The following is a 15352-nucleotide window of genomic DNA, read 5'->3' as shown; positions in this document are numbered from 1 at the left end:
TATGGTAGCAGGAGGGGTGAGAACTTTAAAAAGGAAATCTGTTAATGGAATACACTAACACCCCTCACAGTGCTTCTATTATGCTTAGGGCATAACGGAGGCTTTGTAAATGCTTACATTTCTGGATGTTTTAAGGAAAACTAATACCAGGTCTCCTTCAAGCGCCCCCTGCCCCCCCCCCACACACACAGTGTGCCCTCCTGAGCTTAGTTTAAGGAAGCAGGAAAGTACAGACTTGCTTCAGGCCTGACTTAATTAGCAGTTTAATACATCAGATTAATAAATCTGCCTTTACAGTGTTCTTTGCGACTCCCCAAATCCCTTCGAGCCCTCATTGTCAGTCTTTTAGGGTTTTAAAACCCCACAATGACAGGAACCATTGTTCTACATCCAGAACCGAGGAAGTCTGTGGTCCATGGGTTTGCATTTGGCGCCCTCTGTCTGCCTTTTCCTCACCCTCTCACCACCCTGCTGCCTCCCTGGCCCCCGCGCCCCTACCCCTGCCCCAGCCCAGAGCTCCCCACTGGAGCCCATCTGTCACTTAACACCCTCGGTGTGATTTGACCTATTTCTTACCCCTTGTCATCAGCACCCAGGAGTGTTCTAGATAAATCCTCATTGCAACTTCAGCCTAACAAAATTAAAAAGACAGTGAACAAGATGAGCTGCGTGGCAGTGGGCACTCACAGCACCTCCCAGCCCCCGTCTCTGATATGGAGATGACAACTGTATCAGGGTGGTCAGCGCCATGTGCCCCTCTGCTGGCTCACCGCTGCCTGCCTAGGGGAAGCCATCCCGGCTCCCCTGTGCAGACCTAACCGCCAGGGTCCCAGCCTGATTCTCACCTGGTCGCTCCTTTGGGGGCTGTAAAGCTGCTGCTTGATGTAGAGAAGCACCAGGCCTGCAGCTGCCTCGCCTCAGTTCCAGGCACAGGACTGGTGGGTGGTGGCCTGGCCTGGATAAGCCCTGGAACCTTCCCTCCCTTCCCTTCCCCAACTTTCCCCACCTCAACAAGGCTCTGAGCATCTCCGCCTCCCGAACTGTGTGAGGATTAAATGTAAAACAACTGTCCGGGGATTTCCCTGGTGGTCCAGTGGTTAGGACTCCGTGCTTTCACTGCCGAGGGCCCGGGTTCAATCCCTGGTCGGGGAACTAGGATCCCACAAGCCACACGGCAGGACCAAAAAAGAAAAGAAAAAACCCAGCTGTCTGGTTTTGTCAGTTTCTGGCATATCTGAGGGAGCTCTTCCGAGCAATATAATGTAGAGAAAGTGTGTTAGTCAACCCGCCAAGGTGAGGAGAGATGCTAAGATTCTCCAGGGATCCCTCGGAGGGACTTCTTCAAGCCTGACCTCTGAGCCTCCCCAGGCTCGCCAAGCAGGAGTGGGAAGCCCTTCCCAGGGTGACTGATTCCCACGGAAGCCAGCCCTGAGCCCACTCTATGCCGGCGCCCTGGGCTCCGGGAACACCAGAGTGACTGACAGCCCACAGTTCCTGCGCCCATGGAGCCCCTCGAGGGGCAGACAGACGTGGCACCTCGCAAATGCACTCACATCCCCTCGCCAGGAAAATAGTAACTGACCAGGGGCAGACCCCAGAAGGGTCACCAGCAGGGTGTCAGAGCTGGCGGGACCCTTACGAGTCCTCAAGCCCACCCCTCTCATTATTCAGTGGGGAAAGTGAGGCCCAGAGACAGACATGGGGAGGGGCCCAAGGTCAGGTGGGGAAGGGGGTGGGTACAGGACCCTGGCCAGTAGCCTCTGCCCTGCCAAACCCCCTGTGCACCTCTTCTCGGCAGATGTGGGGATCTAGTCTCCCAAAGGCATATTTTGCCCCCGACTCTTCCCCAGCCCCGGGAATGTGAGCTCCTTAAATATTTGTTCAATGCGTGAATAAACCTTTGTCATACCTGCACTCACGTGAGCCTTCCCAGGTGCCCCATGCTGTGCTGGCTGTTTCACCCCATTACCACACCTACTGGCACGTTGACTCCTGCTTTACAGGTGGGGAAACAGGCGCAGTGAGGTGAGGCCACGCAGCTTGGCTCTCACAGCTTGCCCCCCACTGTCCAAAAGCTCCTGCCTACTCGCCATCCTCCCTCCCACCCTCCTTGCCCCCAGCTTCTGTTCAGGGCCACCGGGGGCCCAGGATGTGAATGAAAATACCAGCTGCAGTCACATTTCACTTGGGAGTCTCAGCAGGCTGTCCCCACCAGGCAGAGGCAGATTGCGCAACCGTCATTTATTTCAAAAGAGCTTTCCTCTGGCCCAGGGGCTTTCAGAAATCCAGGAAAGCCTATCTTTTCTGTCTTCATTCCTTGGAATAAAAGAATTCACTGTGGAGATGGAAGTTCTCGTTTTTGGGACACAATGCTTGGAACTTGGGTTTGCCTTGTCGCTTCTGAAAATTGATCAAGATGAGGAAAAAAAAACAAAGTCAAGAGTAGCCCAAAAACAAAAACAAAAAAAAAAAAAAAAAAAAGAGTAGCCCAGGTAGCTGGAGGTAAGCCTTCCAGCAACCTCAGGCCCGGAGAAGATGGCCAGAGACACGGAGACGGAAAAGTGTCATAACAACCAGAGTCGTCACCACGAACCTCTGCAGTTTGCTGCAAAGAAGCAGCATCAGACCCTCACAACCAGACCATCAACTCGTATTTTACTCAGTTTTAACAAGGGCAGTTACCTGTTTCTTACCTGCAGAGGTTAAAATCAGTGAATTCAGGGAGGTGGAACTCCTAGAAGTATTATAGCACATTTATAAAAGGGAGAAGGCGTGGCTCCAGCAAAAGAGAAAATTATAACACACTGAATCCTTTTCATCTAATAGTGCACTTGAAGGGAGCTGTCCTTATAAAAAAAAATACCCCCAAATTCAGGCAAAGACTGTTGTAAAAATATGCTCACTGAAGTGTTACTTACAACAGTGAAATGGATATGATGTGGATGTCCAACCACGGGGGAAGCTTAACTAACTGGAGAGACTTTTATGCAGCCATTTAAAAAAAATCTTCAGGGCTTCCCTGGTGGCGCAGTGGTTAAGAATCCGCCTGCCAATGCAGGGAACACGGGTTCGAACCCTGGTCCGGGAAGATCCCACATGCCGCGGAGCAACGAAGCCCGTGCACCACAACTACTGAGCCCGCGCTCTAGAGCCCGCGAGCCACTACTACTGACACCCATGCGCCTAGGGCAGGTGCTCAACAACAAGAGAAGCCACCACAGCGCAAGGAAGAGTAGCCCCCGCTCGCCGCAACTAGAGGAAGCCCCCACGCAGCAACAAAGACCCAATGCAGCCAAAAATTAATTAATTAATTAATTAAAATAAAATAAAATAAAAAAATCTTCAAGTAGTTTATTATAGCAAAGAGGAAATGCATAAGTTGTAAGAGTGATGCTGAATTTTAAATAAAATATAATCATAGAATATGGAATGTCAACCACAGACACAAACAGGAAGAAACACTCAAATGATATCAGAACACACATGATTACCTTCTGATTATGTATTTTGAAACTTTTAGATTTCCCCGCAATAAACGAATGCTCTATTTATAGTGTTTTTTTTTTTTTTTTTTTTGGCCACGCTACGTGGCTTGTGGGATCTTAGTTCCCTGACCAGGGATCGAATCCACGCCCCCTGCAGTGGAAGCACAGAGTCCTAGCCACTGGCCGCCAGGGAAGTCCCTGTGTGCTCTATTTATAATGAGATGTGTTAAGATGCTGACTGATGGGTAACCGACAGGATTTAAGGAGCACAGTAACCTGAGGCCATGGGATGAGGGCTCTGCACCCTGGCCCTTCTCACCAAAGCAAGACAAGTCCTGTCACCATTTTGTCAGCGGGAACACTCGTGCTCCAGGGGGTTAGGTAATCAATGCACAGCCAAACACACTTGCTGTGACGGGAGTGCTGACCACAGAGCCCTGTGACTACGGTCTGTGTGTTCTACCGTCTGTAACAGCGTCTCTAGCTGCCCTAGCAGCCCCATGATGCTGTATTGTTGCCCCATTTTACTGGGGACACTTGAACCAGTGGGGTCTGGTGCCCAACTCAAAGGTCACTAATTCTCAGAGCATCCCAAGTAATTGCTTGGAGGAAGTAAGTTATAATGAAACCAACAGACCCTGCAAAGTATGGAACGCACAACCTGGCGATGGGGGGGGGTGGGAGATGTGGTACAGGGGACCCCCTGTGGCTTGTGGCTCACTGATGCTTAAGAAGAGCCCAGGGCTGGAGGCCTTAAGGCTCTAGGTGCTAAGAAACCACAGAAAGCACATGGGGGTGGGGCTCTGCGTTACAGCACACCACAGTGGAATTTTCCAAATAGCCTTGTTTTTTAAAAGCATCGCCCCGTTGCCTTCTGCTGCCGCCACCCTCAGAAAGCGAAACCCGATTTAGAAGCTGCAGGATCAGGTCTCACGTGGGAGCCACATGAGATGGGTGCAGAGGGCAGAGGTGGCAGGGGATGCAGATGCTTCTCACGCCCGATCATCCGCTGTGGGAAACTCTCCCCCACCCCTTCCACGCGTGAGGCTCCCCGGAAGCACCTCGAACCCTCTCAAGTCCTCCCCTTTGCACCTGCTCTGCCCTCCTTCTGGACCTCCTGGGATTCCCTTCTCCTCTACTTCCTAGTCCCCTCTGGTGTGTGGCTCAGAATGGTACCCCAGGTGCTCTGACCCTCAGAACAGCATCCCCGACTCTAACCCAACTCCCACCAGAGGCCGTGCAAGGCTCCAGCAGCCCCTGGGCCACCTCCCAGATGCCTTATCGCCTTGTCTGGTCTCTGTGCAGTCCCCAGGTCCCCAGCGGGTAGCCAGGGCCCACACGGACGAGGGGGTAAGAGCGTAGCCTGCCTGAGCCCTGCGCAGTGTGTGTCTACCCTCTTCGTCCTCACAGTCGCCCATGTCGCCGAGAAGAACTGAGGCTCACGCGGGGGAACGTTCTGTGCCCAAGGCCCCATAGCTGCTAAGGACACAGGCAGGATTGGCAACCAGGCCGTCTGGCTCCAGGTAACATACAGTGTGGTGCTTGTTTGGTGGTGACAGACGGGACACCTGGGGTGAGGCCCTGCCTACGCCACACTCTCCCCACCCCTCCTTCCCCACTGGCCCTCCACAAGAGACCCCGTTTTTTTCCAGCCCCTGAGAAGCAGTTGATGATAGGAGAGAACATGAGCTTTCAGGTCAGGCAGATCTGGGCTGGAATCCCAGCTCTGGTGTTTACTGTGTGACTTTGGGCAAGTTACTTAACCTCTCTGAACCTTGGTTTCCTCTTTCAGAGGAAGGGGTGGCCCACATACCTCAGGTGGGGGAGGGGTTTAATATGTGTCGTCTTTCTTCCTGGCGCATCTACCCATCCTGACCTAGCGACTTCAACCTCTCCCTTTGCTCCTCCATCCTAAGACAACCTTAGATATTGCCCGCCTTAGAGGAACCTTCTTGGATGCACCCCATGTTCCTCTTCTTGCCAAACCTCAGCCCCTATTTTCTCCTAACTCATCCACCCACCAACCAACAGCTCCTGAGACGCACGCGCGCGCGCGCGCACACACACACACACACACACACACACACACACACACACACACAGTTGGGCCCAGCTCCCTCCTGGCTGCAGAAGTTGGCTTCCTAAATGTCCCAGCACCGAGTCCAGCCCCTGTCCTTCCTCCGTCCTGCACCTGGAGTGGAGGATGCTCCTGGCCCTTACAAAAACACCCCCGGAGGCTCCTTGCTGTTTCCCCTCCAGAGCGGCCGCCCCTCCTCTCTGGGGAGGGAGCAGGCCTCAGCCTCCCCGCCCCGGGTCTCTGCGCTGAGGGGCCTCGCACAAGCCCCAGGCCGGCTGACCTTCCTCCCCCCCACCACCGAGTGTCACCCATCAGGAGACCTCCCCTCCCGCAGCCAGTCCACCCCCAACCCCCAGATACTGCAGACACCCTCTCTGCACCAGGCTCCGATGCCCAGCTGATGCCCGGTGAGCGCCTGAACGAGGTCCACCTCTGCCCTTCAAGGTCACAGAAGTCTCCAGGAAAAGCCTTGAGATTCTGCCAGTCGCGCTGATTCTCTGAGCACTGGCTGCCCACTCCCTCCTACGGAGGGTGAGCTCATGGCTGGGAGACAGTTGGCTGCGAGGCTTTTGTTCTTGTTTGAATCTGGGCGGGGGGACTTCCCAAGGACAGGCCTGCAGAGGTGAAGGTGAGGGTGCGTGGGCCCGAGAGGAGCAGCGTAGCGGTAGCGGCCAGGGAGACACAGGAGACAGAGGGGGGCGGATCCACCTCCAAACTGCTGCCTCTTCACTTCCACCCACCCCCCCTACAGCCACCAGCCCCGATCTCTCCAGGACCCCCTCCCAAATCCAGCCCCAGCTGAACCTTGCAGCCTCGCCGCCCCCTTCCCATCCAGACTGGCGTTTTCCAGACACTTCACAATCCTGGCTGCACAGAGCCCGCCTTTGCTTGTCCTCTTCCTTCTGCCTGGACCCCCTCCTGCCTTCTCCAGCCATCACAACCCTGGTCCCCTTGGCCACGTGCCACCTCCAGCTCCCACACCCGGCAGAGCTGGCCACGCCCTCCTGAGAGGCCCGGGAGCCCCTTGCTCATCCCCGTGGCCCTCCGTGATGGACACGTGGCGCGTGAACCAGATTCTCCGATGGGGTGGCAGCCGCAGGAGTAGGGGTCTCCCAACCCCACGCAGCCTGGCCTGGGGCGCGCTCCGTCGTCAACACCCACCGATGGTCCCGTCCTCCTCCTGCCCTGCGGGGGTGGGGCTGGGCTTGCGGGTGGGAGGAGCTGCCCCTAAACTCTAAAATGGGCCAAGAGATGGGCCAAGAGCCACACGTGAAGTGCGCTGTCTGCAGCCGCAGGCGGACCAGGCCGAGCACGCTGGCCTCTGGTTTTCTCCCGGAGAGCCCTCTCTGGGCCCTCTTGACAGAGCCTCAAGTCCCGGTCAGTGGCCTCTAGAATTGTCTGTCCACCTGCCTCCCCGTTAGGCTGTGAGCCTAACCCTGGCACACAGGAAGTGCTCAGGCCGGTTTGAGGATGGCTGTTCCAGGCATCAGGGTCCCCCCTCCAGGCATCCCCAGTCCCAGTGGGCCTAGCCCTCCAGGGAGATCCAGGCTTCACCCAACAAGCACAACCACTCCCTGGGTGGGACGTCCAGAAAAGATGGGCCTGGGGCTGCCCGGGGGCGCTGAGCAGAGCTGGGTTTGGGCTCCAGGGGCGAGAAAGAAAAAGCTGGTCACTTGGACTCCCTCAGGGTCCACCAGGCCCCGGGCGCCTTCCCTGGGGGCCTCCTCGCACCCAGGGCCAGTCCCCATTTTCCTCTCCCCAACTCCAGCTCCTCCCCTGGGCCCATGCAAGGCTCAGCTGCCTCCTGTCCCAGAAGGAGACAAACCTCTTCCGAGGCCTGCTCCCAGCTGCCGCTACCTCTTGCCAAACCTGCCCAGCTGAGCTTCCAGAAAGAGCGGTCCACACACTCGGATCCACACTGCCTCACACCCTCTCACTGCCCTTGACATGCAGGACCGGGCCGCCCTGCTCTGCCCGCCTCTGCTCCCCCAGCACATGGTGGTGGCTGGAGACACCAGTCTGGCACTGGCTTGTCTTGACTTTGCCCCTCTCTGAGCCTCGGTTTCCTCATCTGTAAAATGCGGATGACCGTCGCCACCTCCCTGGGCTCTTGGGAGCCTGTGGGGAGGTGCATCCCTGGGGAGAGGCGGGGCTGGAGTGGCAGGTGGGGTTCTGCGTGTGGAAGGGGCAGGCGCAGCACCACCTAGAGGAGGTGAGCGGGGGTATGCCAGGGAGCCCTGAGCCGGGCCCACATTCTGGGGGACACAGAGCCTCCCTCAGCGCCCCATCGAGGCTCCCGGCAGACATCTACATTGGAGACATAGGAGGGGCCCTGAGCCCCTCCAGAGGCCTATGCAGGGAGACCACGTGGGGTCAGGAAAGAGGCCCAGGCTAAGAGCCAGGAGACTGGGGTCAGCACCCCATCCCAGTGTAACGATGGGGTGGCGTCTTTAACATGCCTGAACTTCAGTCTCCTCATCTGTGAAATGGGCACATCAGGAGGTGTGCGGTTTACCCGAGGCACGGAGTGTGTGGCACAGACAGAGCTCTAATGTGTGTGTGGAGTGAGACAAGTTAGAATTTCACAAGGATGATCTTAGAAGTACAGGGATAAGCACTTGCATTTTTATGTGTTTCCATATTAGAGGAAGGGACTTCCCTGGCGGTCCAGTGGTTAAGACTCCGAGCTTCCGCTGCAGGGGGCGCAGGTTCGATCGTTCGATCCCTGGTTGTTGAACTAAGATCCTGCATGCCATGCAGTGCTGCCAAAAAAAAAGAAAAGATATTAGAGGGAAAGGCTGGCCTTCCGTTTGCAGAAGATATAAGCATCTTCACGGAGACCCTGAGTGGCCCTTGAAGGAGTGAGGGCCCAGGTAGTTTGGGTTCCTGCTCGTTAACTGGCTGGTGGTGTGATTTTTGCCCTAGGTACTTTTTAACAGGTTAAAAAACAAGGATCTTTTATCATTGCTAAAATATTTACCAAATTATCTCGTGCGTGCCAGGTCATGTGGTAAAAGCTTAGGACCAAGAAATGATTCAGGAACAATCTCTTCTCAGTTTATAGAGGAGACATGTGTAAAACGATATTTTATTTATTTCAAACTTTTACTTTAGCTCCATGTGAGAGGAATACCCACCGTGGAAAATCTGGTGAATGCAGATGAGTCCCCAGAAGAAAATACACGGCGCCTGCCACCCTCCCTTCCAGAGAGAACCACCGGCAGGTGAGCCACTCAGACGTCCCCTTTGTCTTCTCTTCCTGTGGACTACCCTCTGTAACAGTCAGACAGCCCCGATGCGGTCCTTCTCTGCTGCTTACTCGGTGCAAGCCGCCTCTGTGAGCTGCACCTTCCTCATCTCTGAAACAGAGCTTAAAAAGCGTTCCCTCCCCCGTGGGACAGTGTGAAGTCGAGTGCGGCAGTGAACGTGAAGCGGTGTAGCCGGCGGGGCGGCAGGTGCTTGGAAGACAGCGGCTGCTGTGTGTCGATGAGCAGAGCGTCTGGAGGCTATTAATTTCTCTTTATCGCCAGCCGACGTCACAGCCCAACCTCTTGCTCTCCGGATGCAGAAACCGAGGCCCAGGGAGGAGAGGGTTACAGGAGCCAAGATGAGAACCCAGCCTTTTCCTCTCCTGCCTGGGACCCACCACGGCCGGGCACGGCCTTAGAACGTCTAATCCGACCCCTTCTGGGCTGTGGCCCCTGCAGTAAAAAGTGAAGTTTCTCGAAGGCGCCTGCTTCTCCACGAAGCCTGCCTGTTGGTCTGATACAGCTGGCGAAGCGTTGCTTTTGCATAAATGACAGTGGTTCTCGAGCCCCAATGGAGAGAGCCTAGGGAGGCGGGGCTGCTTCTCTGACGGAGGTTTTAGAACATCTTCCTGGGGTGAGACGATGCTTTGTGAACTTCCACGGAAAGCGCTGGGTGTAAAATCAAACCTATGGAATGATGTTGACTGTGAAACATGCCTATAGAAATTAGCCTGTGGTGGGGTTTTACCACATACACTTTATAATTTGTTAACTTTCAAAATCTCTACAGTCTTATTTTATCTTTTTCTTTCTTTTTATTTTATTTTTTTTAAGTTGCAGCATGCAGGGTCTTAGTTGCAGCACGTGGGATCTAGCTCTCTGACCAGGGATCAAACCCGGGCCCCCTGCATTGGGAGCGTGGAGTCTTAGCCACTGGACCACCAGGGAAGTCCCTTATTTTATCTTCATAATCAGAGTTTTTAAATCTTTACTAAAATAAGGTGGTGCAAGGGAGAGAGTGACAGGTCTGCAGGGAGGTTACACTACCCCCCACTGCCCCGGTTCACACATCCTCCGGGAGCGCCCATCCTGAGTGTGAGGGGCTCTTGGGGAGCAGAGGCAGGCACAGTCCCAGTATTCGTGAAGCCTGTGGTTTTAGGGGGGAGACGTGGATCAAATAGTCACACAAAGTAGAGATACGGAAACTGTGACACGTGTCACCAAAACATGTACTGGGCTTGGGGGAAGGGGGTTGGCCTGGTCCAGGAGGCTGAGACCTGAAGGCCGGTGGGAGTTAGTCGGGGAAGGTGGGGAAAGAGTGCCCAGCATAGGGACAGCATGTGCAAAGGTCCTGTGGTGGTGGTGGGAGCAACCGTGGGGAGGGTCCACCAGCACGGCTGGGGCTGAAGAGGGGGTAAATGTGAGCGGTGAGGTCAGCTTTGCAGTTTGCAAAGATCGCACACTGTCTGCAGTGCCAAGGACGTCTGGGTACCTTGAAAGTACAGCTTCGAAAGGCCAGGAGGGGGGCTTCCCTGGTGGCACAGTGGTTGAGAATCTGCTTGCTAACGCAGGGGACACGGGTTGGAGCTCTGGTCTGGGAAGATCCCACATGCCGCAGAGCAACTAGGCCCGTGAGCCACAACTACTGAGCCTGCGCGTCTGGAGCCTGTGCTCCACAACAAGAGAGGCCGCGATAGTGCAGAGGCCCGCGCACCGCGATGAAGAGTGGCCCCCGCTTGCCGCAACTAAAGCCCTGGCACAGAAACAAAGACTCAACATAACCAAAAATAAAAATAAAAATAAAAATAAAAATAAATAAATAAATAAAATATTAAAAAAAAAAAAAAAAGAAAGGCCAGGAGGAAGCCATCATGAAGTTAAGCCACCCCTCCAGGGATGCAGGCAGGCAGAGGCAAACGAGAGTCCAGCGGCAAGAAGAGGTCTGCGCAGACCCGTGGAGCCCGCAAGCGCTGCTCCCCTGGCGCCCAGGTGGCTGGGGGGTGGCCCAGGGTCTGAAAGGGTGGAAGGAAGGCTCCCTCTTCTCCACCACATCTGCTGCCCAGCAAGGCTTGGGGCAGCCCAGGGAGGGGCTGGACACTGATTTTACACTCCATTCTCAAGCAGCAGGACTTCTGTTTAGAGTGCTGATGGGGAACCCTCCCCGGGCCAGACAGGGCGAGGCTGGGCGAGCTGTGCGTTTGCCTCTGGGAGGGGGCGTGCCCTGCGTGCGGGGGCTGAGAACCAGCTGGACTCTTCAGAATTAGGCTCCACTGCTGACTGCTGTTCTCTCGGTCCACTTCTAACTTATTTGTTTTAATCTTGAGAGCCATTTTTATTGTGGAAAATTTCAAACTTATACACAGTGAACCGTATAGTGATCCCCTATGTACCCATCTCAACACTGGTTATATGCTGCTCTTCCTGTCCCCTCCCCATATTCTTGTTATTTTTATTTTTCCTGGATTCACTTCGAGTGTATCTCAGATATATCAGAACCCATGAAAATACTTCAGCTTGTTCCATGCACATCTTTAGTAGTAAGGTTTTTTTTTTTTTTGAGGCATAATCACAATACTGTCAGATACCTATAAACTTAACAATGACTCCTCAATGTTTTATAATTCCCCAGTTACCTCTAAAAATGTCTTCTAATAATTTGTTCAAATCAGGTTCTGGGAAATTCCCTGGTGGTCCAGTGGTTAGAACTCTGCACTTCCACCGCAGGGGACACGGCTTTGATCCCTGGTCGGGGAACTAAGATTCCAAATCAGGTTCCAAAAGCAACACACTGCACTTGGTAGATGGGTCATTACGTCTCTTTTAGTCTGAAATAGTTCTCCCTTGGTTTGTTTTTCCTACGCGATATATTTGTTGATGACATTGCGTTGTCTCGTAGAACTTTCTGAATTATGGATTTAGAGGACTGTACATTTGTGGTGGTGTTGAACAAGCCCCTCTAGCCCCAGTATTTCCTATAAACTCAGTTTCGTCCCAAGCAGTGGTCCTCAATTTTGCCCCCAAGGAACATTTTGCAGTATCCTCGGAAGAGAGTCCCTTAGGAGGCACTGCGCTGGGGATGGGAGCGGGACCAGTAGAGCGGTCTGCCTCTAGGGGTCACTCCCAGCATCCACGCATGTGTACTTCCTACATGTCCCATCAGGACTGGACAGCGCTTCCCACTCTTAGCAACATCGCCTTGGACTGGGGGGTCCCGGTGCTGTCAGCACATCACCTGATGATTCCGCAGCCATTTGTAATCATGGTCTAGATCAACCATTCGGGTTGCGGGATGGTGAGACCTATTTTTTTTTTAGTGTAATGCAATTATGACTTTAATACTTTCTCACATACCGTTTACAAAGGGCTTTCCCATCCAGGACCGAATAACCAAACTCACAGCTATGCTGGAGGCAGGTCCGATAATCTTCCTCTTTTTTTTAAATTAATTTTTATTGGAGTATAGTTAATGTACAGTGTTGTGTTAATTTCTGCCGTACAGCAAAGTGAATCAGTTATACTTATACATATATCCACTCTTGTTTAGATTCTTTTCCCATATAGGTCATTACAGAGTATTAACTAGAGTTCCCTGTGCTACACAGTAGGTTCTTTTTTTAAAAAATTAATTAATTTTTTTTTTTTGGCTGCGTTGGGTCTTCATTGCTGCTCGTGGGCTTTCTCTAGTTGCGGTGAGCGGGGGCTACTCTTGGCTGCGGTGCGCAGGCTTCTCACTGCGGTGGCTTCTCTTGTTGCAGAGCACGGGCTCTAGGCGCGTGGGCTTCAGTAGTTGTGGAATGTGGGCTTCAGTAGTTGTGGCTCGCGGGCTCTAGAGCGCAGGCTCAGTAGTTGTGGCGCACGGGCTTAGTTGCTCCGCGGCATGTGGGATCTTCCCGGACCAGGGCTCGAACCCATGTCCCCTGCATTGGCAGGCGGATTCTTAACCACTGCGCCACCAGGGAAGCCCTATACAGTAGGTTCTTATTAGTTATCTATTTTATACATAGTAGTGTGTCTAAGTCAATCCCAGTCTCCCCACTTATCGATAATCTTCTGATAATTTTCTCCAGACAACGAGGCTGAGATTAGAGAAGGGAAGGGGCACAAGACCCCACAGCTCAATAGGAGCAGCAGGCCAGGCCTGGGCAGGGCCGCCGCCCAGAGCTCCGTTCACTGGAGTATGCTGAGCTCATGCAGCTGCAGGGAAGGCAGGAAAGGCTGTGATCTTCTTTTAAAAGCTACGAAAGTTCTGAAGGGTTCTCTGCTGTGCATCAGCTGTTTCTAGCATCCCTCTCCAACCTCAGAGCCCTCCGCTCACCCACAAATGGTGGCCCGGCTCACACCCCTTCAGGCCTCCTGCCGCCTCTAGGATGAGACCCAAACCCTCTCAAGCCCCTCCTACGTCTCTCTTCCCATCTTTTCCCACATCACCATCCCCACCCCAGCCAAACCCAACTGGGACACCGAACTCGGATTCTGATACACTAACAGGAGACTTCTGCTACGGCTTGACCAGCTGATCTCAGTGGGCACTAAGGAGGGGGTTAACCCCTGTCCAGCACCCATGTGTGCAGGCACGTTATTGCTTTTAACACTGGGGAGTGGGTTTCACCTTTCCAGCTTTCACATGAGAAAACCGAGGCTTGGAGAGGGTGACCGGCTTGCCAAAGGGGGCCGGAGCTCATGAGGAGCCGGGCAGGCTGGCCTCAGCCCGGGCTTCTTCCAGGTGGCCCCAGGCAGCTACCTCCCCAGGGCTGGGAAAATGTGGGCCCCAGAAAGTGTGGCGGAGACCTCCACTCCACACGCCGTCGGAGCTCCCTGTGCCGGGCCTTGGTCTCCTGTGCTTTCTGTCATCTGCAGCGCACTGGAGAGCGGTCACTGCCAGGAAGGAAACCACGCTGTTCACGGCCAATCTGCAGAGTGACGGGGTGGAAATGGACCCCAGTATGTTTCTTCCAGATGAACCGCGTAACTCATTCCACAGGAAGGGCCGCATGCATGCCCTTGGAGTGTGTGAAATTGACGACTGCACCGCCTTCCTCCCTCTGCCCTGCCCAGGGACATCACGTGGCCTTGCCAAGGCCACCCAGCTGTTCAGGGCAGAGCTGGGCCCTGCATGCTTCACCCTGCACCCCTAGCCTGCTGACTTCCGAGGCCCCTGAGTGGGGTGGGGCTAGGGGGCCTCCAGGCAGGGAAATCTGGGGGCAAGATAAGGAAGAGCCAGCCTTCTAAGGAAGGGGGCTGCCTGGGCTTGGGGGGCTTCACCGCTTTCCTTCAAACTGCTGAAAACTTCAGATGGCCAGAGCTCAGGCAGGCTGCAGAGACCCTCCAAAGTTTATCGAGGAGAGATGAAAGAGGAAATTGTGGTATCTTTATCACCAGACAGCTAGGGCTGAGGGAGGCTTACTGACTTAGAAAAATAAAATTCATACCATTGTTATAAAGCAGAAACTAACACACCATTGTAAAGCAATTATACTCCAATAAAGATGTTAAAAAAAAAAATTCATACCAGCATCAGGTTGAGGGCCTGGCACATTAGTAGGCTCTTAACATGTGTTTGTTGAATGAATGAATGTTTCCAAACCCTATTTTTGCAACCAAGGCCCAGAGACCTCCTTTTCTTCCTAATTAGTAGCTTAATGCCAACATGAAGACACGCTGGCCCCCAAAAGGCCCCAAACTGCTGTCCCTACTTCCACGTGACGGCTCAGTAAGGTCAAGGCGTAGACGCCAAGGCTCCACTGCTCGCCAACCTCGTCCAGGTAACAAAACACCCTCCCAGCGCGATGCCACCAAGCCTGGGAGAAGCGTTTCTGAGCGGGGGACCCGAGTTCAGCATGAGGACGTGACCCAGAGGCTCAGGTCTCCCCGCTTCCTCCCAAGCTCAGGAAGGGGAGGCCCGGTGGGGGAGTGGGCCTGGGGAAGTGAGGAGCCCAGAAGGAGACCACCTGAGACCCTACCAACACCTGCTGGCAGAGAGGCCAGGCTCACCCAGCACCCCTGGTAGGGCCTTACTGGGGGGAGGCGGGGCTGCCAGCGGGACTGAGTGCCAGGCAATTTTAGGCTCCCAAGGCTGGGGCATGGAGACAGGCCCAGGGGAGCGTGAGGGGTGGTGACCAGTGCAGGGCAGCGCCGCTGCTAAGAGCCAGGGCCGGCCACTGCGAGTGTGCCTCCTGAAGGGTCCCCAACCTCCCTGAGTAGTCCTGGGGTCTGCGAGCGATCACTGCAGGCTGCAGTGGCGCCGGGGGCGCACGCGAGCCCAGAGGGGGAGCCGCTGAGGGGCTGCTCCCTATTGCTGGCTCGCAGCTTCCGGTGTGTGGGAGGACGCTGTGGTCACACCTGACGTCTGTGACCGGCAGGAATCCGGCCCTGAGCAGGGCCACAGGAGGTGCCCCCGGGGCTGGGATGAGAAGAGCTGAGAGCCAGGCCCAGAGGGGCCAGGACGTGCTCGAGGCCCTCGGTGAGCCTGGGGCTTTTGGCACAGAGTCCAGGGCCCCTCTTCGGTAAAGGGAGGAAGCGCCCCGAAGCTGGCCTCCCGGCTG

General features: G+C 54.6%; 1 protein-coding gene across 10 annotated transcripts in view; it reads right to left on the bottom strand.

Annotated features, from left to right (window-relative positions):
* Window positions 1-8165: 8165 nt before the first annotated feature.
* KIAA0232 overlaps window positions 8166-15352 on the bottom strand; it is a 100942-nt gene continuing 93755 nt past the window's right edge. For 9 of the 10 annotated variants that reach the window (XM_082462098.1, XM_082462097.1, XM_082462093.1 and 6 more), the window contains one exon: window positions 8166-8324. The gene's annotated coding sequence lies outside the window, so the exon portion shown is untranslated. Of the gene's footprint in view, window positions 8325-8699; window positions 9498-15352 lie in introns of all 10 variants that reach the window. The other variant, XM_082462092.1, reaches the window with a different exon arrangement.

The sequence above is a fragment of the Balaenoptera physalus genome (assembly GCF_965194825.1).
Source record: "Balaenoptera physalus genome assembly, chromosome: 5".
NCBI classification, from domain to species: Eukaryota; Metazoa; Chordata; class Mammalia; order Artiodactyla; family Balaenopteridae; genus Balaenoptera; species Balaenoptera physalus.
The sequence above is the reverse complement of the archived record's forward strand: the minus strand, read 5'-3'. Positions and strand labels throughout refer to the sequence as shown.